The sequence below is a fragment of the Emys orbicularis genome, chromosome 20, assembly GCF_028017835.1.
Source record: "Emys orbicularis isolate rEmyOrb1 chromosome 20, rEmyOrb1.hap1, whole genome shotgun sequence".
Taxonomy (NCBI): Eukaryota; Metazoa; Chordata; order Testudines; family Emydidae; genus Emys; species Emys orbicularis.
The window spans coordinates 13,835,705-13,860,367 of record NC_088702.1 but is presented as its reverse complement, the minus strand read 5'-3'; the positions used below and the strand labels follow the sequence as shown (position 1 = coordinate 13,860,367).

Sequence of the window (24,663 nt, the reverse complement as noted above, 5' to 3'; positions counted from 1 at the left end):
TAGATTAAGCTCTTGGAGTCTCTCACTATAAGGCACACTTTCCAACCCATTAATCATTCTCATCGCTCTTTGAACCCTCTCCAATTTATTAATTTTATGTTTGTGCACATCTATATATCCACTTGATTGTGCTGGGTGCTGTACAGACACAAAACAATGTCTCATTGTTTCCTTGTACTGCCCCCTTGGTCTGTTTCCACCACTTGTCTTATAAACTGAAAGCTCCTTGGGACAAGGACTGTCTTTGTTCTGCGTCTGCACACAGGGGCGGCTCCAGGCACCAGCGCACCAAGCACGTGTCTGGGGTGACAAGCCGCGGGGGACGGCCTGCCGGTTGCTGTGGGGGCGGCAGTCAGGGAGCCTTCGGCGGCATGCCTGCAGGAAGTCCGCTGGTCCCGCGGATTCGGCGGCAATTCGGCGGCGGGTACGCCGAATCCACGTTACCGGCGGACCTCCCGCAGACACGCCACCGAAAGCCGCCTGACTGCCATGACTGGGGCTCCTGAGCACTACGAGAATACTGTTAACAACAAAATATGGCGCCTGGACCACAGATCTTCCAGTGACACTCATCATAGCTTCTGTAAACAATTAGCAACTAGGATCTGGGACACGTAGATACATCATGTTTAACAAACAACCACGATCTGTGTGTTACTTCCGGGCAGACAAATCTCTTTGCTAGTAACTGTAGTACCGTGGCCACACCCCCCCCCCCCCCTCCATATCCCTTCATTGGGGCCCCTTTAAGAACTCAAGTTTCTAGTCACCTTCTCAGCTCAAATCCTTTAATTTGCACTTCACCAGGCTGGCAACAGAATTGGTCTCAAGCAGGACTCTAAAGTCCCATGTAGTAAGGCCTTATTGGAAATCCTGGGTGGCGGGCGGGTACAAGCCTTGCGGGAGGGACCACTGAACCCGGGAACCAACTGAATTTGGGGGACAACTAATGAATAACAGGAACGGGAGTGGCGGTCATAGGTGCAGAACTAGGGATCCAGAGGGGGACACCGAGCAGAGAACCCCGGACAGCACCTTCTGCTCCTCGAAGCTGTCTAGGGAGCCAGCGGATGCCACCCAGAGGAACTCTGCCCAGATGTGTGAGAACAGGGAGGAATGGAAATAGGCCCCACAGATGCAGAGCACCCCCTCGTCTAGCATCCTCCTCCTGGTATTGTAGCTGGCCACTTTAGCTAGTGCCAGGAGGAGGCTGAGGAGGTCTCGCAACTTCGTGGGGCCATGGACAGGGTGTGACTAAATGAAGAGGTGTGGGGAAAAGTGCAGCCAAAACCCTCAACAGGAGGTTCTGGAGGAGCCGGAATAGGGGCTGCAACCTGGTGCATTTGAGGTAGGCGTGCGCCGGGTTCTCCCTCATGCCACAGAAGGGACAGGCATCAGGAATGGGGGTGAACCGCGCCAGGTACACACCCATGCTAACAGCTGCATGAAGGAGCCACCAACTGATATCCCCAGTGTGCCGTGGGACCAGGGTGGAATAGAGGCTGGCTCGCCGGGGTTCCTCACTCTCTACAGGTGGTAAGTAGTCCCACCACTTGGTATCAGGGTGGGACACTAGGGTGAGCAAGTGGAATGTGTGGAGCATGAGCGTGTAAAGTTGTTCCCTTGGTGCGGTTCGGAAGCGAACCAGCTGCAGGGTGCAGAGCCAACTCAGATCGTGGAAGGGAGGGGCCAGGGGGGCTTGCGGGACAGAGGCCTGATTAATAGATCCGGAGGGCCTGAGATGAGGAGAGGGTGGGAGCACTCTCTCACAGGATCCACTCCAGGAAAACCCAAGAGGTGGGGGACAAGGCTGACCCCACCTCCTGGAGTACACACAGGGGGGTCTGAAGGGTGGAGAGCCCCATGCGCCAACTGAGTGCTCGGGGATCCACCCAGTCCCCCGTGTTGTAGTCCAGGAGGTCTCCAAGTCTGGTGGTTTATGCCAGGACCAGCCTCTGGTGCACCGATGGGGACTTCGCCACCTGCACATGAAGGTAGGAGTTGTGTAGCAGGGACTCCATGGCTTGCCTGCATGACAGAGGGAGGACCCGCTCTCCATGGACTAGGTCCAGGCCAATGACGTCCCAGAACATGTGGTAGAACTCCACGGTCAGCCCATCCATGCCTGGAGATTTATTGGTGGGCATGAGATGGAGGGCTTCTGAGAGTTCAGCCAAAGTGCAAGGCAGCTCCAGTCACCCGCGCTGAACCATTGGGAACTCATCCCAGAGCACCCTGCAAGCATCGGTGTCAGTCGATTCTGGGGAGAAGAGGCTGGCATAGAAGGCCCTGGCCCTTCCACACATCTCCTCCAGATCCGTGAAGGGGGCGTTGTCCTATGCCAAAAGGCAGGTGACGTGCTTTTTAGCCCCCCTCTTTTTCTCCGGGGCATAGAAGAAGCGGGAGCCATGATCCCTCTCCCGAAGGAGGCGGATGTGGGATTGAACGAACATGCCTCGGGCCAGATGGTTCTCCAGGACCTGGAACTCCTCCCGGTTCTCCAGGACCTGGAAATCCTCCCGGTTCTCCTGGCATGTTCCGCAGAGGGATGGTTCTTCAGGGCTGGCGGCCAGATGCCTCTCCAGCTCCAAGACCTCCTGCTCCCACTGCTCTATCACCACATCCCTCCACCGGCTGGCAACCCAGGTGTAGTCTCGGCAGAAGAGCTGGGCGCGCACCTTCCCCACATCCCACAACCGCCGTACCTAGGGGAAGGTATGCCGCTGCTCCCACCAAGCCAGCCAGAACTCCTGGAAGGATGCCATGAAGTCCACATCCTCCAGCAAACTATTAGTAAAATGCCAATAGGCCGGACCTGGTCACCAAGTGGTGATCCGAGAACAGGGCCAGCCAAATGCTGGAGGAGTGAATCTGTGCCAGATGGAAACACATTAGATAGAGGCGATCCAACTGGGAGTGGCGCAACCTAACGACCTAGGTAAAGGTGGTATTGTCATCTGGGTGGTGGTTGCACCAGACATCCACCAGGTAGTGATGGTCGACGATCTCCCTGAGGACTTCTGCGACTGCCTGGCTGCTCTCGACCTCTGAGCGATCCTGGTCCTCGAGGGTGGTGTTGAAATCCCTGCCCAGGACCAGGCACTTGCCGGGATCCCAGGCAGTTACACTACTGGGGCGCGACACCTCTCGACTGGATTCAGGGGCCAAGAGGATGGTGATGGGAGGGGGGCTTCACGGACACCAGGCCCGGGTGCTTCCACAAGCTCAGTGCCATCAACCATAGTGTCGGGCATGGTGACATCAGTGGCAGGGCCCCCACTGGGGAGGAGAGGCAGCTGCTTCACCACAAAAGATGGGGGCGCATCCAAGGGCTCGGGGCCTGGCTGCTTGGTACTGGCTGTCACCATCAGGGGCTCAGCGACCACGAGCAGGGTGCCATCTGTGGCCAGGCAGATGGACGAACCCAGGGGCGCTCCAAGGATGAGAGTGGGGACAGCAGCCTGGGGCAAGGGGGAAAGAGGAGGAGGGGGCAGCGTGACCAAACCGCCACCCAGATCGAGGCCCACTGGCAAGGGATCGTCCTCCCTCTGGGTGATTGGGGTCAGACCCAGGGCCTCAAGATCCTCAAAGATGGAGTTGAAGTTGCCCCCCCGACCCAGAGTCTTCCCCGCCAGCAACCGAGGCAGCAATTGCCTCAGCATCTATGGGGGGCACAGGTGACAAAGGCTGGGGGGGGGGCTCTATTCAAGGCCTCCACAGGGAGAGACTCTGAGAGGGGGGCAGTACTGCCCCCCTCCAATGCCATGGCATCCTCGGCTGGCTCCACTTGCTGGCTCTATCAGGGGGTGCAGCGGAAGCCCCGACAGCGGCAGCCCCCATCATGGTCTTGCAAGGGGCCTCCCCCCCTCCAAGTCGAGGGGGAGGTTCTGAGCCCTGGCCTTCCTTTTGCTGCGCTTCCCCTGCAGTAGTACCCAGCCCTCCAAGGGCTGATTACAGAAATGGGCTTCTCCAGGGTGGAGAGGAAACATAGAAGGGCAGCATTGGGAAGGAAGGGTGGAACGGAGGTAAAAACCACCCGTACACCCAGGTCCTCAGGAGGCCAAACACACACACACCCCGCCAGGCCCTTCTCCACCGCCTCCTGGGCAGCAACCTCCGATGCCAGGAAGAAGATGACCTTCCCATACATCTTGGAGGCTGCAACCACAGCCGTGGGCCCCACCACCCACACCAACGCCTGCATGTAGGTCTCCACATGGCACAAGGCGAACACCAGGAGGCAACGGACGCCGTGCATCCTGGTCAGGGTGGGGAAGGGACCCCAGCCACCAGGGATGGAACTGGAGGTAGCGGTTGGGCCAGATATTGTGGCGGTGCAAGGAGGGGCTGTAGCTACCTCAGCGTACGCTCTGGGGGCCAAGAGTGGAATGCTCCCAGAGGTGGTGGCGGGAACAGCAAGGGAAGGGGGGGCTGTGGAAGGTGACAGAACCATGGTGGGGGGCCCCCCAACCGTGGGAGGTTTCACCTTCCAGGTGGGGTCCTGGCCCTTTTTATTCCCCCAGCCTTTTACCGGCCAAGGGGGTTCCCCCCAAACCAGAGGGGTTAGTGGCCATGGCAGCGGTGGTGTCCGGACCGGTGGTCAAGAGGTAAGCCACAGGGAGAGACAGGGAAGTTGGGGGGGGGGGAGGGGAGGGGGGAAGGCCACAGGGTCAGCATCAAGGGTCCCACCCATAGTTTTCCCTGCCAGTTTAGCAAGGCAGGAGACAACACCAGTGGTATGGGGGAAGGGAGGGAGGGAGAGGCGGAAGTGGGGGGCAACCACTCCTCCCCAGTAGGCTGCAGGGAGGGGAGGCGGGTGCCAATAGAAGGGGTGGGGGGAATGGAAAAGGCCAAGACTCCTCCCCACTAGGCTGTGGGCAGGGGAGGAGGGTGCCAATGGAGTGGGGGCATGGGGGGACCGATCAAGGAAGGGAAGGGGGAGCGCGAGTACTGGTGCAGGGCAGGGATACAGACTCCTCCAGCTGAACTGGGAAGGGGAGGGACTACCACATCATTCAGGGTGCAGTGAACAGTGGGGGGGCAACATAAAGGGGGCACAAATGCTTAGGTAGGGGGCACGGGCACAGAAAACAAGGGGCTTGAACAGAAGGGGGCAATGTAAGGCAAGGGAAAAAGGGGAATGGGCTGGAAACAGGCCAGGCGCAGGGAAAGCACAAGGAAGATCTCCAAGGGCTGGGGCAGGGCAGGCAAAGAAACAAACAAAGGCTGGAGGGCTGCAGCAGGGCAGGACAGGCGAACAAAGGCTGGAGGGCGAAGGCTGGAGGGCTGCGGCAGGGCAGGACAAGCAAAGAAACAAAGGCTGCAGGGCTGGGGCGGGGCAGGAAAATTTACAAAAAACTCTGGGGCCAAGGTAAGGTAAGGCAGAAACAGAAAAAAAAAACCTTCTAAGGGGCCAAGGCAAAAGGTGGGGGGGGGGGGGGGAGGGAAGGAAAGCAAACTGGGCAGCAGGGGATGGGCGGGGCAGGCAGCAAAGGGAAAGGGACAAACTACTGCAGGGAGGCTGTTGGGTAGAGCAGGTGGGGCCCCCCCCAGCCAAACGTAGCTGGAGGGGGGAGGGCAAGTCCAAGGGGGGGAAGGCACGTGCACCCATTTGCTCTGCTGCTGCAACAATCCCTGATAGTGCAAAGGGTAAAGCAGACAGCCGCGTCGAGGGGCAAAGAGCAGGTCTGGTGGTCAGGGCCGGCTCTAGGCACCAGCAAAACAAGCAGGTGCTTGGGGCAGCACATTTGCAGGGGGCGGCATTCCAGCCATCCTTTTTTTTTTTTTTAAACTCACTTCCTCCCCTCTCGCAACGCTGCAGAAGCGGAGAACCCATGGGACCCTGGGAGCTGTAGTTCCTTGCCTAGCTCCCTGCCTATAGGGCCAGCCCTGGAGCAGGGAAAGAACTACATTTCCCAGCAATCCCTTGGCAGCTATCAACAGGAAAGGGAGGGGGAGGGAGTGAGGAAGCTGAGCCATGCTGCAGCTTGCTGTGAATGGAGAGCTGGCTGCTAGAACGGGGTGGCACTGTGAGTGGGGGACAAGTGTGCCCAGCCCAAGGAGTAGAAGGCTTTGCCCCAGATATCCCCTTCAGAAGACTTCCCCAGACTGGATTAGGGATACTGGTGTGACCTCACCTTGCAGCCCCCAAAGAAGGAACTGGTTGGACTAAAGGGACAGTGCACCTCTCTATCTGAAGCCTAGCAAGGGAGGTACATGGATCCCACTAGAATTTAAAATGAAAAATAAGGGAGGGGAGGCTCTGCTAGAGGACCTGGGCAGCTTTAGATACAGTACCAGGCACGTAGGAGGATTTCCACTTCTGAGCCATGGAAGCAGAAATTGACTTTTCCTTTCCAGATATAGCTAATATTCAGAAAGGGAATCTAGCACCTGCCTTCCAGATTTGAACACCCTCAAAATTCAGGAGTGCTCAAGCTCAATTTGGGCAGCTGTTACTTCATTTCTCCCAAATCAAATATACTGATCCACTGTAACTTGCTGTAGAAAAGGTAGGATAAAATTGAGCAAGCAATGCTTCCCAGTGATTTTTAGGACTGGAATTGCTAGTTTCAACAGCCATTGCTTCCCCCCCCGTTTTATTTGTTTAAAAGGAATACAGTGATTGCATTGGCAAATTCCCCCTAGAAACAAAGAGTGGAACAAAAGAATAATAAAGGCACCTCAACTTTTCCTCATTTATGTAGGACAGTCTTACAATATGCATCCAGACATCCTCCAATCACACAAGCTGAAAATTGTTCCACTTTACTGCAGTTCTGTAACCATATGGGAACCAATCCTGTCTGTGTTCTGTGCACATCCAAAATTCCTGCTGAATGACCCGCCCTGGGAGCGAGTTACCAGTGACCCAGGGCTGGGACAGCAGGAGGGTGCAGGTGGGGGGGGGGGGGGGGGGGAAGAGCCCAGGGCCGGGGCAGCAAGGAGCGGGGGGGGAGCCCAGGGCTGGGGTGGGGGCAGCCAAAATTCTTTTGCTTGGGGCGGCAAAAAACCTAGAGCCGGCCCTGCTGGTGGTAAGTGGGGTGGTGGAGGGAGCAGTGGCGGGGGAGGGGGAGCAGATGGGCGAGGGGGTGGACTCCACGCCTCTCCCCTTTGTTCCCCACAACAATAACAGGAGTTACCACCACCCTAGGAGCAGAGATGTAACCTCACTCAGTCCAAGGACAAACTCCCTCCACAAAGTCCCCAGGAGTCCTCCTCTTCCTCCTCCACGGCAGTAGCAGGCTTTGATCCAGCAGCAGCTAGCCAGCCAGCCAGGGGAGACCCAGAAATGGTAGTGGTGGGCTCAGTCACTCCTCTCTGGAGAGAGGGCAGGCTGGCAGGGCCCCCCGCATCGCAGTAGCAGCAGCCAGAGAGAGCTCCAGCCAGCAGGGCAGCCAGAGCAGAATGACCAGCAGCTGGAGTGGGGCGGAGTGGACTCCCACTTACCCAGAGGGGGAAGGGCCACTCTGGGAATCCTGGTGGGCATAGCCAGGCTGGGCTTGCCCCTCCCGCTGGAAGTTAAGGGGTGGGACAGGAAGTATAAAGATGCAGCCTCCTCTAACCCAGTTAAGTCTGAACCAGAGAAGACAGCAGATATCTCCAGGTTCCTGCAGAACCCCCGAGCTGAACCTGTGCCGTGTCATGCTCAACCCCTGTAGGGGACTGACCTAGGTGAGGAGCTGCCAAGACTGCCACTTGCCACATACCTCAAAGGGATAGGGATAGGGATGGGGATGAGGGATAGCTCAGTGGTTTGAGCATTGGCCTGCTAAACCCAGGGTTGTGAGTTCAATCCTTGAGGGGGCCATTTAAGGAACTGGGGTAAAAATCTGTCTGGGGATTGGGCCTGCTTTGAGCAGGGGGTTGGACTAGATGACCTCCTGAGGTCCCTTCCAACCCTATAATATTCTATGACTTTGAGCCACAGGTACATTCTGGTGGGAGAGTAGGAAGTAGTGCAGGGACAGCTGACTGTAGTCTGGCTGCGTTGCTGCCTGAAGCCAGGTCACATGTTGCAGCCAGATACCCAGTGGCAGAACACTCTTCCACTGTTGGGGCCCTAGCTGGGACCCGGTGAAGTATGGTGGACCCAGGTCCCTCTACCCCCTGCTACCAACCCCACCCCTGAGGTGGCAGCCTCCCCACCATAGGCCAAAAGGCCTGCGTTTGTCTGCTGTCTACCTGAGCCAAGACATAAGGCAATAGACTTCCTACTGCTCTGCCTTAGGGGTCAGAGACCTCTGACCCCCATACCCCTTGCCTGTTTGGTTGCTCTGCCCTGCCTAAGGGCCTGAGCCCCTAGACTGTGTGTGTACTCTGCCCTATCCTGCCCGAGGGGCCCTCAACCCCAGCGCTTAACTCGCTAATCCCCTGAAAGCAGGCAGTACCCCAGTGATGTAGTGAGGCGTAGTGGTCTCCCACTGAGCCAGAGGGGGAGGGACGACTGCTAACCAACCACATCCCAAAACCAACACAAAGTCTTCTGTCAGCTCCAGCTCCAGCTCCACACAGCTTCCGGGGCTTCTCTAGCTTTCTGGCAGTGTCAGCTACTTCTTTCAGCCACTCTCTCCCTGCAGCTGCCTGCTGCCTTCTCTCTGAATCACCTCATTCCTCTCTGGTGGGCTCCACTCCTACTCAGGGCTGGCTTAGCCTCAGGCTCTCCAGCCCATGGGAGGCTGCCCTCGAACATAGCAGACAAAACCACAGGACTAAAGAGGGACTTGGACACCCAATTCCCTGAGGTTGCTTTAGAAACCTCAGCTAAAGGCTTATAATTTGTCACCCTAATGTGGGCTGTAGCAGAGGGATGGCAGAGGGATGGTGTGCTAGGCTGACAGAGATGCTCTCGACCACCCAATCTTCAGTGCATGTTAGACAAAGGGCAATCTTGCCAAAACTTCCCCTCCTTTGTGCCAACTCTGGAGCTCCAAATGAGTCACCCCCTTTGCCCAGGACACTCCATTCCTTCCTTTCCATCACTCATCCACTGTTCCCCACTTCCATTATCAGCCAGTCAAGGCACAGGGGCTTTCCTTACACCATCATTTCCCTGACTCAGCATGAGCAGGGTGGTGGGGGAAACAGTCTCCCCCACTCCCAAGAGGAGCAGGACGGTGGGAGAACGACCTTCCCCTCAGCTTTTGCCTGAGGTGGAGTCTCTGATGCAACAGCAGGTGGTAGCTGCGGCTGAAGCGCTCCCCACACTCCCCGCATTGGTAGGGGCGCTCCCCTGTGTGGATCCGCTGGTGCTGGGTGAGCGCCGAGTTCTGTTTGAAGCTCTTGCCACACTGGCGGCAGGAGAAGGGCCGCTCCCCCGTGTGCGTGCGCTGGTGCTGCACAAGGTTGTATCTCTGCGTGAAGCTCTTCCCGCACTGGGCACAGGGGTAGGGCCGCTCCCCCGTGTGCATGTGCTGGTGTTTGATAAGGGTCGAGCGCAGGCTGAAGCGCTTCCCGCAGTCCCCGCAGGGGTAGGGCTTCTCCTGCATGTGGACACGCTGGTGCGTGATCAGGTCTGAGTTGCGTCTGAAGCGCCTCCCACATTCAGCGCACTTGAAGGGCCTCTCTCCCGTGTGGATGCGCTGGTGCATGATCAGTGTCGAACGCTGGTTGAATGTTTTCCCACATTCGGGGCACTGGTGGGATCGGGCACCTAGGTGGGTTCTCTGGTGCGCCAGGAGCTCTGTGCTCTCCTTGAATTGGCTCCCACACGGGGCACATTGGCAGTCTCTCTCCGGCAGGGGAGATCTCGGGGGCTGAGGGGGCTCTGAGCCAACACCTTCTGCTGGCATACAAGGCTGCTCCCCTGTGTGGCGTCTCTGCTGGTCCGAGCCAGCACTGCAGCTCTGCTCACTTCCTGCACGCAGACGTGGTTTGCCTCCTGCATGTGTGAGCTGGTGCTGGGTGAGTGCAGAGTTCTGGCTGCAGTTCCTGCTGCAGTTCCTACAGAGGAAGGGTTGCTCCCCCATCTGCACACACTGGTGCTGGGCCAGGTGCATGCTCTGCGTGAAGCTCTTGGCGCAATCCCCGCACCAGTATGGCTTCTTGCCTGCATGGATGAGGCAGTGTTTGGTGAGCACTGACTTCACGGTGTAGCACTTCCCACACTCCCTGCACTGGTAGGGCTGCTCCCCCATGTGCATGGGCTGGTGCGTGGCCAGGTCCGATGTGCAGGCGAAGAGCTTCCCACACTCACCACACTGGTAGGGCTTCTGGCCAATGCAGCACTGGTGCTGGGTGAGCTCTGAGCTGGTGCCAAAGACCTGCCCACACTCTGTGCACGGGTAGGCTCTCTCCCCAGCGTGAGTGCACTGAGGCTGGGTGAGGCGTGAGCTCTGGGCGAAACACTCTCCGCATGGGTAGGACCGCTTGCCTGTGTGGATGCGGCAGTGCCTGTTGAGGGTGGAGTGGATGCTGAAGCTCTTCCCACACTTACCACACTGGTAAGGCCGCTCCCCTGTGTGCATGCACCCATGCACGGCTAGGTCCGAGGTGCGGGTAAACCACTTGCTGCACTCCCCGCATTGGAAGGGGTGCTCTCCTGTGTGCACCTGAAGGTGCTGGGTGAGTGATGAGTTCTGGCTGAAGCTCTTGCCGCACTGGCGGCAGGAGAAGGGCCGCTCCCCCGAGTGCATGTGCTGGTGCTGCACAAGGTTGTATCGCTGCGTGAAGCTCTTCCCGCACTGGGCACAGGGGTAGGGCCGCTCCCCCGTGTGTGTGCGCTGGTGTTTGATGAGTGCAGGCTGAAGTGCTTCCTGCAGTCCCTGCACGGATAAGGCTTCTCACCGGTGTGGACACGGCTGGTGCTGGATGAGGTGGGAGCGCTGCGTGACCTGCTTGCCACACTCCCCACACTTGTGGGGCTTCTCCGAGTGCCTCCTCTTGTGCGCCACGAGGTCCAAGCTCTGGCTGAATCTCCTCCTGCAGTGGGTGCACTTGTTGCTCCCATGGTGCATCGTGATGCTGACATTGAGGTTCCCAGACTCCTTATCCCAGGGAGTGGATTCAACCTGTCTCTTCCCTGGAGCATTTCTCCGCTGCCTCTCTGGCCTGCACCGACTGTGCCAGGCTTTTGCCCCAGCAGGACTTGAGGAAACATCCCCTCCCAATGGCCGCCCATGTGATTCTGCACCTGCAGGACCTTCTTGCCAAGGATTCCCCTCTTTACTTTTGGTCTTCATTGTGCCACCTCCCAAAGCTAAGGGGGAATCCAGGTTAGAGTCACTCTGCACAGAGGGGTAGGGAAGAGAGAGAGGAGTGTCAGAATTGAGCACCAAATGCCTGAGTCTCTCCACTGAGATTGGAGACCTCCCACAATGGAGAGGCTACAGCTTGGGAGCAGGGACATGGGGGAGAAAGAGAGAGAGAGTGAGGTGAGTGTGTCTCTTTTCCAGATACCACCTTCTGCCTCCATCCCAGTAACTTTTAACCCATTCCTCACCTGTGCAGGGGCCTCTTGGGATCTCCATTTCCTCAGAGCTCTGGGGCCCTGGGCTACTCAGATCCTTCTTTTGTTCCATCTGGGAAATCAGATCGGGAACTGGAAAACCTGCTCACAGGAGAGTAAATGAGAATGTGTTATGCCAGGGAAGAAGGCTGCTCAAGTGGTTAAGACCCAGGCCTGGCAGCCAGGATGACTAGGCCCAGTTTCTGACTCTCACAGGTTGTGGTGAGAACTTGCTGTGACTGGGCACAGCTGGGGAAGCCCGCAAGGGCACGCGGCCATAACCAGTGCTCTTTGGCACTTTTATTGTCCAAAACACAAAAGTTTGCTCTGCTCCCCCTTGGCCACGTTCCCCAAGCAGTTGTCCCTATGTACCTGCCAGGCAGGCCTGCTGACAGCAATTCCGGGCCCCAAGGACAGGGCCGTCCCTAGCGGGGTGTGGGGTCCAGGGCGGAAGTGACGAAAATCACTTCCAGGACTGACTGCGCTGGCCAATTATGCCGGCCCGCAGGGCCCCCCAAAGCACGGAGCCTGGAGCGGTCGCGTGCACCTAGGAGCCCTGTGGCCTGCCTGGTTGATTTAGAAGGGCCCTTTTAAATTGCCCCGGCTCCTGGGCAATTGCCCCCTTTGCCCCTCCCCACTCCCGGCCCCCATTGGCGGGCCTGCTGCCAGGTTCCCACTGCCTCCTCTCCCAGGACACTCGAGCAGTCCTGCTGCTCCTGCTTCCTAGCACTGACTCCTTGAGCCTCACACTCTCCCTCTTCTCCATGCCCAAGTGCCCTCTTTTAAAGCCTAATCTGGGTCAGCTGATGCGGCACAGGTGTGCTGGCCCTGCTCACTTAAAGGGCCAGTGTCACCCTGTGATACTTATGTAAATCCACTTCTTAATGTCTACATGAACATGCACCTGAAGATGGAGGATTAGCCCCACTGACGTGTTTCTGCTTCTTATCCCTGGGCAGAGATGTGGAAAGGACAGTCCCTGACACAGACTATGAGGACAGCAGGGGCTGATCCCCTTCAAACTAAAGAGCCCTGAATTTAAGTTGACCCAGCCACCCCAGAGACTAAACAGCAGCTAATATCCAAGGGGGATGAGGCCTCACCCAGCAAGTGGATGTTCCTGAAATTCTCCTGCATGACATCCCTGTAGAGGTCCCTCTGCCGCTGGTCCAACGGGGCCCACTCTGCTGGGGTGAAATACACGGCCACCTCCTCAAACACCACCGGCGCCTGGAACAACAAGCATCCCCCGCTCAGCGTCAGCTGCTCCTGGGACAGCGCCCCACCCCCAGAGCAAGAACATACAGCAGAGGTATTGGCCCTGAGGTGCATAGACGAGGTCCTCAGCATCATGGCCACTCTCCATGCCCTAGGTTCGTCAAAAGTGTTGTGTGTTGGGACTGTGTGAAGAAGGAGATGAGACTATGCGGGGAGGGAATGGAGAAAGATAGAGGTGCTGAGGGGCAGCTTGTGGGGATGGAGTGGCTGTGATGTGAGAATTTACAATAACCCGAGTTGTAAGGGTTTGGGGATTCCCTGCCCTCTGTTCTGTCCTCAAGCCTCCTCCTGACCGGTCACACATCCCAGGTTAGCTGTTTCTACATCCACCTCCTCTGAACGGCTGCTACAGTCTGGCTTGAGCTGCAAGTCCCTTATGTGGCTGATTCCTTAGGCAAACTTACCTGTGTCGAATGCTTGCTGATTCCCGCCCCCTGTGCATGCAGCGACCCCAGGTTCCCCAATGCCCCTCTAGATCATTGCTTCCCCCTAGAACAGGGGTCTCAAACACACGGTCCGGGGGGCTATTTCTTGTGGCCCGCCAAGCAGCCCGCGCGCCCCCCCGGCCTACCTCCAGGCCGGGGGTGGGCAAACTACACCCGCAGGATTGCCCCCCTCGAGCCCCGCACCGCTCCCTGAAGCGGCTGGCATCACGTCCCTGCAGTGGGGGGAGGGAGGGGGGGAGGAGCAGAGGGCTCCCTGTGTTGCCCTGGTTTCCAGGCACCTCCCCCCCACAGCTCCCATTGGCCGGAAATGGGGAACCGCAGCCAATGGGAGCTTCGGAGGAGGTACCTGGAGGAGCGGCAAGCAGTGCATGGAGCCCTCTGCCTGCCCTCCCTCCCCCAGGGGCTGCAGGGACATGCTTCCAGCTGCTTCGCGGAGTGGGGCCGGGGCCAGGGCAGGCAGGCAGCCTGCCCTGGCGTGCACCACTGCCACCCCGGAGCCTGAAGCCCTCCTGCCCCCCACCCCCCAACTCCCTGCCCTGAGCCCCCTGCCTGCACCCCAATCCCCTGCCCTGAGCCCCCTGCCGCATCCCACATACCCCCTGCCCTGAGCCCCCTGCTGCATCCCACACCCCTTCTGCACCCCAACCCCCCTGCCTGAACCCTGACCCCCTGCCACACCCCTCACCCGTCCTGCACCTCACACCCCAACCCCCCTGAGCCCCCTGCTGCACCCTGCACACCTCCTGCACTCCCTGCCCTGAGCCCCCTGCCGCACCCTGCACCTCAACTCCATGCCCTGAGCCCCCACCACACCCCTCCAGAGGAGGGGGCGGAGTTGGGATGGGGACTTCGGGGAAGGGGTTGGAATGGGGGCGGGGAAGGGGTGGGAAGAGGCAGGGCACGGGCGGGGCCTCATGGAAGGGATGGAGTGGGGGCAGGGCCGAGGGCAGCGAGGGCAGGTGTGTCAGTGATGCGGCCCTCGGGCCAATGAACTAGTCCTCATGTGGCCCTCCTGGTCATTTGAGTTTGAGACCCCTGCCCTAGAAGCTCAGCACAGCCAGCTGCCAACCATGACTCCTCCCACTCTACCCTTAGCTCGTCCTCCTCGAGTTTGTGTTGGCTGGCAAGGATATTATAGATATGTCCCATCTGCCCTTTCTTACCTGCCTTCCGGTCCCCGCAAAGTTCGCACCACAGCAAATCTCCTTGCAATGTCCCTGTGAGGTAGGGCACTGCTATCATCCCCAGCTGGAAAATGGGGAATCGAGGCGCACAGCAATAACCCAATAATCCCCTTCAGAGAAGCTGGAGACTCAGGCTACATCTACACAAGAGACCTTGCAGCAGCACAGCTGTACCACTGCAGCTGCGCCGCTGTTCGGTCTCCTACGTAGCCTCTATGCTGGCGGGAGAGAGCGCTCCCATTGGCATAATTAAACCACCCCCAAGGGATGGTGGTAGCGATGTCGGTGGGAGAGCGTCTCCCGCCAGCATAGCACTGTCCACACCGGCACTTCTGTCAGTGTAATTTATGGTTTTTTCCCACACCCCTGAGCAATGTAAGTTTTTACCAACAAAAGTAGTAGTGTAGACATGGCCTCAGGGAGGAGATAATTGATAGAAATTCCAGCCAGGTTCCCTTCTGAGGGACATGCAAACAGAACCCACAGGTCAGCATATGTTGCACATCCTCCTCTTGCCTGACTCATACACAGTTGGAGTCTGTTACAACACAAGCTACAGACGCTACTTCTTTAGCTCAACCTGTAGATGCTCATGCTTTTAGCTCAAGGTCTCTGGTTCAATCCCTGATTCCAACCAAGATGGCAGCTTATTCCACAATTGCCCCATAGGGGAATTTTCTCGCACATTGTTTGTTTGTCAGTGACTGATTTCCACCTTGGAGCAGGAGGGCTTATAGCCCCGGTAAGGGCATTCTTTCATGCTCTCTGATGTCAGTGCCAATCAATATTGCTGGCGAGTTCTATTGGTTTGGCCAGGACTGATTTATACAGTGAGTCAATGATGGTGGGAATTTTGCCCTTTGTTTGTAGGTTTGTACAACTGCCTTGAGCAGGTGGGACCAATCAGACGAAACGGGACCAACCCAGAGGTAAACCTACATGGGAGAGGGGGGATTTGGCCAAACCGAGAAATAAAAAATTGGCCATTGCAATATTGAGTTTCAAGGCAGAGGAGAGTGTGATGAAGTGGGGATTTTCCCTTGCTATGTTGTATGTGAATTTTACTGTTTTGCATGAATACTGTGTGTGCTTCAGTTTCCCTGTGTGCTGCACCAATATCTCGTGGTGGGAATAGGGGTGTGTGACTTTGGCTGAGACCTCTGGGACAGGTGAGGCTGCTTCAGCTGCCTGCATGTATACTATGGCCAGTAACCTGAGACCCAGGAGGGGGATGCAACCAGGGATGGCCAGGTGACTCTTTGCCCCAGGAAGCAAGACAAAGACAAGGAGGAGTAATGGGGGTGTCTGAGGTCGGGTCGCTGGACACTGGCAGTCTGCTTGGGGGACTGGAAGAGGGGGTGTCCAGAGCATCTGGCCCAGGACTCTTCAAGATGGGGTTGGCTGAAAGTCACTGTTTTCTGTGCTAACAAGTTCTGTTCTACGCTGTTTTCCTGTCAACTATAAACCTTCTGTTTTGCTGGCTGGCTTAGAGTCACTCCTGACCGTGGATTTGGGGTGCAGGACCCTTTGTCTTCCCCAGGAGCCTCGCCTGGGCAAACTCGCTGCAGGAAGCCCACAGTGTGGAAGGGGATGCTGAATGCTCCAAGGTCAGACCCAGGAAGGTCGAAGCTGTGTAAGCTTCTTGCCCTGGCGACAGTATGCGCAAAGAGAGGAGGCTGCCCCAGAGTCCTGACTGGCTTCATATGGAGTAGTTTCAGAGCACTGTCCGGTGACTCTGTGACAACTGGTGGCATTGGTGGGATAAACTGCATCCCGTGGACAGAGCATTCTGCAGTAAGTGACTGGGGAGTAGTAAAACGAAGGGGGATTCGCAAGAGACAGGCATGCTGAAGGCTCAGAGGTGCAGTTCCAGGAGGTGGAGGAGCCTACGGCTTAACCCCTAGAGAGAGTGGACCCCCGAAAAGGGCTGTCGAGCTGAAGGGGTTCCTCCCAGGGACTGTGGGGAGCTGAGACCGCACAGGCCTGTGAGTCTGTGACAACTTGGGAACAGCAAAGAAATGGCCTATAACCATCTCCTTAAGAAGGACATTGTAGAGCTGTGCAGAGACACTGCTGTGCATTGGGAAGTTCATGAAGGCGCAGCTGATTGCTCAGTTGGAAGAGGATGATCGTTCTAAAGAGCCAGTTCCTGACCAAGCTTGGGCCGCGAAAGAGGCTGGGAGCAGCGAGGCAGCCCCAGGTCCCACACCAGTTCCTGACCTGGCTGGAGCCGCAAGAGAAGCTGGAAGCAGCCGGGCATCCCCAAGACCCTTGTCCCTGACCAGCAGGAGGTCTCCATCAGGTTCCCCGTCGGTGGATCTGAGACCGATGGAATTGGAACTGAGATTGAAGGAGTCAGAGGACCATGAGAGACAGGGAAGGCGTGAAGCAGAACAGCAAGTGAGACAGCGGCAGCATGAACTGGCGATGGCTGAGCTGAGAGGCAGAAGGACCCATCCGGGGTGAGTGGGGATGGACCCTGGGATGCCAATTCCGCAGGGAACCTCGACACTAAATTGCTGCCCCAGGTTAAGGAGCGGGGAGATATAGATGGCTGTCTCGCAGCCTTTGGGAAGGCTCACAGTTGGAACCAGGCTGACCCTGCAGAAAGGCTCTAGTGTCCAGCCCCTTCCTGGGTCCCAAGGCCATAGAGCTGTTTAGCCAGATGGGCGGTGTGGCAGATTGGCGCTCTCACTCCTGGCTCCAGCATATATATTATCTGCATGGACTCTCCTGGGCTCAGGCCCCTCGGATCCCCAATGGAAGCGGAAGGTGGTGGTCAATGGGGAGACATTCCTGGGTTGGCAAGATCCTGGGACAGAGAGAACTGTTGTCAGGCCCCGGGTGGTGCAGCCTCACCAGATGCTGAGGGGCTGTGTGACCTGGGTGAAGGTCCCAGGGATGAAGCTCCTCGCCTTGCCTATGAACATAAGAATGGCCGTACTGGGTCAGATCAAAGGTCCATCCAGCCCAGTATCCTGTCTACCAACCGTGGCCAATGCCAGGTGCCCCAGAGGGAGTGAACCTAACAGGTAATGATCAAGTGATTGCTCTCCTACCATCCATCTTCACGCTCTGACAGACAGAGGCTAGGGACACCATTCCTTACCCATCCTGGCTAATAGCCATTAATGGACTTAACCTCCATGAATTTATCCAGTTCTCTTTTAAACCCTGTTATAGTCCTAGCCTTCACAACCTCCTCAGGCAAGGAGTTCCACGGGTTGACTCTGCGCTGTGTGAAGAACTTCCTTTTGTTTTAAACCTGCTGCCCATTAATTTCATTTGGTGGCCCCTAGTTCTTATATTATGGGAACAAGTAAATAACTTTTCCTTATTCACTTTCTCCACATCACTCATGATTTTATATACCTCTATCATATCCCCCCTTAGTCTCCTCTTTTCCAAGCTGAAAAGTCCTAGCCTCTTTAATCTCTCCTCATATGGGACCTGTTCCAAATCCCTAATCATTTTAGTTGCCCTTCTCTGAACCTTTTCTAGTGCCAGTATATCTTTTTTGAGATGAGGAGACCACATCTGTACGCAATATTCAAGATGTGGGCTTACCAGGGATTTATATAAGGGCAATAAGATATTCTCCGTCTTATTCTCTATCCCCTTTTTAATGATTACTAACATCCTGTTTGCTTTTTTGACTGCCGCTGCACACTGCGTGGACGTCTTCAGAGAACTATCCACGATAACTCCAAGATCTTTTTCCTGATTAGTTGTAGCTAAATTAGCCCCCATCATATTGTATGTATAGTTGGGGTTATTTTTTCCAATGTGCATTACTTTACATTTATCCACATTAAATTTCATTTGCCATTTTGTTGCCCAATCACTTAGTTTTGTGAGATCTTTTTGAAGTTCTTCACAGTCTGCTTTGGTCTTAACTATCTTGAACAGTTTAGTATCATCTGCAAACTTTGCCACCTCACTTTTTACCCTGTACCTATGGCTCAGATTCCTGTGCAGACATAGGAGGGGTCGGGCTGGCTGGTAGTTGGGGTTCTCCAAGATATTGGCTGTGACCTCCTGTTCGGGAATGACTGTCTCTCTTTGGGACAGGATCCAGGCCCTGCTCCTGTACCAGCCGAGGATTTGAATTTGAATCCAGGGAATCAATCAGCTGAGACTGAAGCGGTCAGTGAAAATGTAAATGACCTGGCTGGCAGGGAGGAGGAGCTGCTAAGCTTAGGTGCCCTGCCTGTCTATAATCAGTGCCCTGGAGCTGAGTGGGACAGAGATATTCCCTATGCCCCTGCATGGGGGGAGGTGGCTCACACCGGCTCTGATGCTGTGAGCAAAGCAGCGTGCTCGCTGCCTACCCTCACTGGGACAGCAGGGGCAAAGCTGAGCCCAGAGGGATCATAGACCCAGCTGAGTGTGAGGAACCACAGCCAGGGCGGGACAGCTGCTAACCAGGGTTTCCTTGTCCAGAGGTGCAAAAGGCCTGGGACAAAGGTAAAGCAGCCTTGAGACACCTGCCTGTCATAGAAGAGCCTTTTCAGAAGGGGGCCATGGCCATAATGGGGCCCCTCAGCAAGGCAACCTGGGCAGGGAAAAAAATACATTCTGGTGGGGGTAGATTTTTTTGGTACCTGTTACCCAGAGGCAGTGGCTCTGTCCTCCACTGAGGCAGACACTATGGTAGATGTGCTGTTGACTGTTTTCAGCAGAGTGGAGTTCCCCAAGGAGGTCCTTACAGTCCAGGGTCCAACTTTGTCAACCCTTCTCCAGTGCTTGTAGGAGAAATGTGGGGTCCGGCACACCTGAACCTTGGCGTATCACCCTGTCCAGTGGGCTGGTGGAGAGATTTAATGGGACCCTGAAGATGAAGCTGAAGACTTTCCTGGGCCAGCATCTGCAGGACTGGGACAAGCATTTACCCCACCTGTTTGCGTACAGGGAAGTGCCCCAGGAACCCATGGGGTTCTCTCCTTTGCAGTTGCTGTATGGGAATGGAGCAAAGAGACCCCTGGACTTGGTGAGGGATGAATGGGAGGGGAAGGCCTCCCCCGATGGAGAATCAGTGGTGGAGTATGTACTGACTTTCTGGGAAAATCTCACTGAGCTCATGGGTCTGGCCAGGGAGAACCTAGCCAGGACCCAAGGGAGGCAGGTCTGGTACGACCGCTCAGCCTATGGGACCAGGTGAGGGTTCTCATCCTGGTGAGGATGAATAAGCTGCCTGGGACGAGTCCTTCAAGGTCATCAAGCAGCTGAATGAGGAAAATTATGTGGAGGAAATGTCCAACCGGGCTCACAGCCACTGAGGGGACCATGTCAACATGCTAGAGCCATAATGTGACAGGGAGAGGCTGGTGCTGGCCATGTGTGGCCAGTGGGAGAAGGGGGAAGACCCCCCGGTGGGTCTCTTCCCTGAGACAAGAGCCGGCCTCTTGCTGGAATCAATACGCCCCTCTGACCTGCTAACCCCTGCCCAGCAGGCAGAGATCAGATAGGTGCTGCATTCGTACCAACAGCTGTTTTCCAACTGGCCTGGGCTCACTAACCAAGCTGTCCATTTGGTGGAGATGGGAGCTGGCCCTCCCATCAGGTGTTCCCCATTCAGAGTAACTGGGAACACAGCCCAGCCCTGGAGGGAGAGGTCAGAGAATTGCTGGCTTTAGGGTGATCCAGCCATCCACCAGCCCCGGGGGCCTCTCCCATGGTGCTGGTCCCTAGGGTCGATCTGATTTTGTGTAGCCTATCAGAAGCTCAATGCTATCACCATGGCTGGTGCCTGCTCCATGCCTGGGCCTGATGAGAGCCTAGACAAGTTGGGAGGGGGAGGACTGGCACTACTGGCAGGTGCCTTTGGATCCAGATGCCAGGTTGAAACCTGCTTTTGTCACCCCTTTGGGGCTGTACAAATCCCTGGTCCTACCTTTCGGCCTCAAGGAGGCGCTGGTCACTTGCCAGCATCAGGTGGATCAGTTACTGAGGGGGATGGAGATTTTTACCCTGTGTTGTTAGCCAGACCTGGGAGGACCATATGTCCCAGGTGAAGAGGGAGCTGGATTGCCTCTAGGCTGCAGGGCTGACTGTAAAAGCTGGCAAGTGCAAGGTGGGGATGGCAGAGGTGTTGTACCTGGGCCACAAGATGGGGAGCGGCTGCCTAAAGCCAGAGCCAACCACGGTGGAGGCCATCAGAGATTGGCCCGCTCCCCAGACTAAGAAACAGGCCCAGGCCTTTAATGAGATTGAGGGGTACTACCAGAGGTTTGTGCCCCACTTCAGCTCTGTTGTCGGCTTCCATCACTGAGCTATGCAAGAAGGATAAGCCAGACAAGCTGGTCTGGACCGGCCAGTGCCAGAGGGCGCTCTGCACGCTCTGGTCAAGGGCCTGGTGCTGGGAAACCCAGACTTTGACAAGCCCTTTATGGTGTTCACCACTGCCTCAGACACAGGGCTGGGCATGTTGCCAATGTAAATTGATGCAGAAGGGGAGAAAAAACCCATCATGTACCTGAGCAGGAAGCTGCTGTCCCGGGAGCAGAGCTATGTGGCCATAGAGAAGGAATGCCTGGCCCTCGAGTGGGCTCTTAAAGGCTGCAGCCGGATCTATTTGGGTGCCACTTCACTGTGTACACTGACCACTCGCCCTGTCATGGTTGCACCAGATGAAAGGGGACAATGCCAAGCTCCTGAGGTGAAGTCTGTCTCTCCAGGATTATGACATGAAGGTGGCCTATGTTAAGGGGAGTGCAATGTTATAGCTGATGCTTTGTCCCGGGGTCGGGGGCCTGAACTTTCCCAGGCCACTGGCTAAAGTGACCTCTCTCAGTTTGGTCTCAAAGGGGGAGAGGTGTGACGAAGTGGGGATTTTCCCTTGTTATGTTGCATGTGAGCCTATGTGAGTTTTACTGTTCTTCATGAATAATGTGTGTGTCTCAGTTTCCCTGTGTGCTGCACCAATACCTTAGGGGTGTGTGACTTTCGCTGAGACCATCTGGTGCAGGTGAGGCTGCTCCACCTGGTAACCTGAGACCCAGGAGGGGAATGCAACAAGGTGACGACCAGGTGACTCTTTGCCCGGGAAGTGAGACAAAGACAAGGAGGGGTGTCTGAGGTCGGGTCACTGGAAGCTGGCAGTCTGCTTCAGGGGACTGGAAGAGGGGGAGTCCAGGGCATCTGGCCCAGGACTCCCCAAGATGGGCTTGGCTGAAAGTCACTGTTTTCTGTGCTAACAAGTTCTGTTCTATGCTGTGTTCCTGTTGACTTATAAACCTTCCATTTTATGCTGGCTGAGAGTCACTGCTGACTGGGGAGTTGGGGTGCAGGGCCCTTTGGCTTCTGCAGGAGCCCTGCCAGGGCAGACTTGCTGCGGGAAGTGCACAGTGTGGAAGGGGATGCTGAATGCTCTGAGGTCAGACCCAGGAAGGTCAAAGCTGTGTAAGCTTCTTGCCCTGGCGACTGTATGCTCAGAGAGAGGAGGCTCCCCCAGAGTCCTGACTGGCTTCACACGGAGTAGTTCCAGAGCACCACCCCGGTGACTCCATGATAGAGAGTCCGTAGCTTCTTAGCAACCACACCCCAATTACTGCGTACAGATATGGGCACCATATTGCCAGAAAGACCAGGGATGTAGAGAAAATTCAGAGAAGAGCAACAAAAAGGACCAGGGATCTGACAGGGTCAGTGGATTAACATTTGCCCAGGGGCAATCGATTTAAAAACACATTTTTCCTATTCCAGACAAAACATTGCTGTCCACTCCCGCCCAGGCTCACTTGTGAAGCCAGGAAGACAGAGGGGAGAAGCAGGGTCCATGAGCATCTCGCAGACTCAGATTTTTAAGGCCAGAAGGGACAATCATGATCATCTAGTCTGACCTCTTGCACAAATCAGGCCATCTGAGTGCCTTCAGAAGGAAGCCAGTTTTGTACAGCACAGCAGCCGTGGGTTGCTGGTGCAAGATAGGGCAAAGAGGATTCATGTGCCTCAGTTGGTCACTTGCCCATCCTAAAATTTGCCAGCTCCCATGTTAGATTAGAGAGAAAGATGCAGAAGACCTTACATAGGTACTTACTGGGCAATCTCCCCACTGTCAAATCAGATCTCTCCCCCACATTTTCCAGCACCTCTTTCACATGGCCACTTCACATCACATGACAGTGGCCAGGGCTGACAGTTCTCACCTGGGGCTGCTGCCACCCAGGCTCCTGGGGAATGAGCTGGAAATCCTCTGCCAGGGCCACGGCCTCCTGGCCACTCTCCGGGCCATGCTCCCACACCCAGCTCTGCATTTCCTCAGGCAGGAGGCTCAGGAACTGTTCAAGAACCAGCAGCTCCAGCACCTGCTCCTTGGTGCGGGTCTCCGGCTGCAGCCAGCAACGGGAAAGTTCCCACAGGTGGCCGTAAACCTCCCGTGGCCCCTCTGCCTCCTGGTAGCAGAAGCCCCTGAAGCGCTGGCGCTGCACCTCCTTGTTGTAGTGGCGAAGGATGGCTCCTTTCATCTTGGTGCCATCACTGGCCTCGCTGGCATCCCCCAGTTGCTGCCGCTCAGCACCAGCCAACTTGGGAACTCCCCAGTCACCCAGCACTGCCCTGCTGCAGGGCCTTTCTCTGCTTGATCCACTTTGTCCCCCGGGTCAGGGTTGGCTCCATCCAGCCTCTCCAGCTTCACGGTGCCTGGCACCTCGAGCCCTGGCACAGGTTGGGAGTGGAGCCCCGAGGCAGCAGCTCCTCCCTGCTGGGTGGCCATCTCCAGCCTTGGAGGACTGGCCTTGGTACCAGCCTCCGGCCCATGCTCCGGACACACCCCATCTGTATGTAACTCCGCAGCCTAGGGCCAAAGGCCGGCTGTGCGCGCTTCAGTCTCCAGGCCCTAGGGCAGTCCCTTGCCCAGCGCCTGCCTCTCTGGGGGGACAGGGAGAAGGTACAGGGGCGGGCACTGCAGAGACGGAGGCTCCCTGCTCTATAGGGGCTGCCCCCCAGTGTCCCGGGAGGAGAAGGGCCCCCCCGCTCTATAGGGTTAGGGAGCTGGAGGGGATGAGGAAGTGGGGGATGGGCAGGGAGCTGGAGAGGATGGTTAGGGAACTGGAGGGCTAGTTGTGGGCAGGGAGCTGGAGAGGATGGTTAGGGAGCTGGAGGGCTGGTTGTGGGCAGGGAGCTGGAGAGGATGGTTAGGGAGCTGGAGGGCTGGTTGTGGGCAGGGAGCTGGAGAGGATGGTTAGGGAGCTGGAGGGATGGTTGTGGGCAGGGAACTGGAGAGGATGGATAGGGAGCTGGAGGGATGGTTGTGGGCAGGGAACTGGAGAGGATGGTTAAGGAACTGGAGGGATGGTTGTGGGCAGGGAGCTGGAGGGGATGAGGAAGTGGGGGATGGGCAGGGAGCTGGGGTTACCAGACCCTGGAAAGGGGAATAGCTGAAGGATCCTTGTCTTCTGCCTCCCCTTTCTCTCTTTGATTTGTTTGCTCCTCTTGCCATAGGCGTGCCCCCCGCACAGGAGAACCTGCTGGCTGAGCCCAGGGCCTTTGTCTCTGCAGCACCCCATACTGGGCCTTCTCCCCATCCACCCCAGAGGGGCAGGTGCTGGGCAAGGGGCTGCCCTAGGGCCTGGAGACTGAAGGGCGCACAGCTGGCCTTTGGCCCCAGGCTGGGGAGTTACATACCGAGCATGGGCTGGAGGCTGGTACCAAGGCCAGTCCCCCAAGGCTGGAGATGGCCACCCAGCAGGGAGGAGCTGCTGCCTCGGGGCTCCACTCCAAAGCTGTGCCAGGGCGGGAGGTGCCAGGCACCATGAAGCTGGAGAGGCCAGATGGAGCCAGCCCTGACCTGGGGAACAAAGTGAGTCAAGCAGAGAAAGGCCCCATGGCAGGGCAGTGCTGGCTGGCAGGGGAGTTCCCAAGCTTGCTGGTGCTGCCACAGACAGTGACTGAGCAGCAGCGAGTATGGGATGCCAGGGAGGCTGGTGATGGTGCCAAGGTGAGGGGAACCATCCTGTACCGCTACAACACGGAGATGCAGCGCCAGCGCTTCAGGGGCTTCTGCTACCAGGAGGCCGAGGGGCCGTGGGAGGCTTACAGATGTCTGTGGGAACTTTCCCATCTCCGGCTACAGCCAGAGACTCTCACCAAGGAGCAGATGTTGGAGCTGCTGGTTCTTGAGTGGTTCCTGAGCCTCCTGCCTGAGGAAATGCAGAGCTGGGTGCAGGAGGGTGGCCCAGAGAGCGGTGAGGAGGTTGTGTCTCTGGCAGAGGATTTCCAGCTCATCCACCTGCAGCCTAGAAAACATCAGCCCCAGGTAGGAACATGGGAGGTGAGTGGGGTGTCTGTCTCCAAGGCAGTTTTCAGCTCC

At 56.8% G+C, this 24,663-nt stretch overlaps 1 pseudogene; it reads right to left on the bottom strand.

The window, feature by feature from the left end:
• Window positions 1-2,336: 2,336 nt before the first annotated feature.
• LOC135892656 (zinc finger protein 135-like) lies at window positions 2,337-22,819 on the bottom strand (annotated as a pseudogene).
• Window positions 22,820-24,663: the final 1,844 nt, after the last annotated feature.